Raw genomic sequence first — 1,889 nt, 5'->3', positions numbered from 1 at the left:
AACAGAAGCTCCCAGCCTCTCCTTTTTTCTTTTTTTTTATTCTGGGATTTATTTATCTTCTATAAATGAAACTTTGTTATTTTGATTGGAGTTCAGAGCCAGCTGCAGCAGGCGGGAAGCTTGGCTTCCTCCATCATTGGGGCAACCAAGCCTCCTGCTTGCTCTAGCTCCATGGCTGCTGGACACCATCTTGGCTGGGTTAATTTGTATATAGTCGCTCTGATTGGCTTGTGGGCGTGGCCTAAGGCATAGTGAAGGTATGGTCAATTTGCATGTTTGTCTTTTATTAGTGTAGATGCCCCTTGCCAAATTGGATGATTTTACTTACCAAAGTTTATACATCCTTCATGATTAATTGTAAAAGGCAATTAGTTGTTAAATAAGTCAGCTTAGCATTCATAGGACTTAAATAACAAGTTGATACACAAATACTGTCAGATGCTGTCTGTTAGTTAGAAATAAATAGCACCTCAGATCCTTCACTGTAGTTACTATTATTCACTACTGGTACATTATCTGGAGTTTGGTTCAATTTGGGGTAGACTCAGAGCTTATAGTTTTCTATCAGGGTTCCAATAGGAGCTTCAATTAAAATGAAAATCTTCAGGGTAAATAAAACTGTTGATCCAGCACAATGGTTTTACCTGATATTGATATAACAATGTATATAAATAAACCTGGGCATGTACAAGTGTGTGTAAGTATATGAATATACAAGCATATACTCTCTCATTCCAGAGACGGGGAGTGGCAGTGGTTTGTACAAGGTAGATTCTCTAGGTAGTTTTGACAGCTTTTTATTTTTTTTCTCTTAATCCTCACCTAAGGATATTTTTTATTGATTTTATAGAAAGAAGAAGAAGAAGGAGAGAGAGAGAGAGAGAGAGAGATTGATTGGTTGCCTCTCATATGCCCTGACTGGGAATCAAACATCAAACCCACAACCTTTTGGTCTATGGGATGATGCTCCAACCAACTAAGCCTCCTGGCCAGGGCTGCCAATGTTTTCTGTTAAAGTTTAAGAAGCAAAATTATTTAGAATCAATTCTTTAGTTAATACAAGTAATGAATCAATTTGTTGTAGCTCTTTATTAATAAAAGAGAATTTTTTTTCCTTGTTTTACCAAAAAAGCTTTATTTGCTCACTGATGAATATTGTCATTATTAATATGAGAAAAGAGACATGCTAAGTATATATTTGATGTTAGAAATGTTTTCAAGATAGATGAATGCAAAAAATTGAATATTCAAAGTCTAAGATAACTTTTTCTGAGCCAGTCAAGTAAATGATCCCTCTGTATGCCACAACATTCTAACATTTGTATCTCATGGAGACACGTATTCTCTTTTCTGGATCAAGCTAAAGTTTATTCTCTCTGTTCCTAGGGTAAGCATAATTATTTGATGCTTTTAAATTAGGAGAAATAGCACAGACCAGGGAAAATCTAGTACATTTCATTATAGCACATAATCAGACTCTGAAGAAAAATAATGCCCACCTGATTCGATCATGGTCAGATCAGATGAAAGCGAAGGCTATTAAACACTCCATGAAAGGGGAAAAAACTTCTAATTTTTTTGGGAGACAGATGAGCATAAAGTAGATAAGAGAGTTTAGGCTGCAAAGGGTATATAAATTACTTCTCCTCCATGAGAACATTCTCTATATAGCCTAGTGAGAGATGCCATGAAATCACGTGACAATATCTGAACATTTCTTTAAGTTACAAAATAGTCTAAAAGTTCATGTTAATATTCCCTTTTGTTTGGCAAGAAACTCCTTGACCTGAGGTATACATCACAATGAGCTCTAATTACATTGATCTCACCTCTAATTTACTTTATTCTTATAATTATTTGCTACCATTTGAGTAATGGAGAAAATAAGT

The sequence above is a fragment of the Myotis davidii genome, unplaced genomic scaffold (assembly GCF_000327345.1).
Source record: "Myotis davidii unplaced genomic scaffold, ASM32734v1 scaffold44, whole genome shotgun sequence".
Classification (NCBI taxonomy): Eukaryota; Metazoa; Chordata; class Mammalia; order Chiroptera; family Vespertilionidae; genus Myotis; species Myotis davidii.
This window is presented reverse-complemented; position numbering follows the sequence as displayed.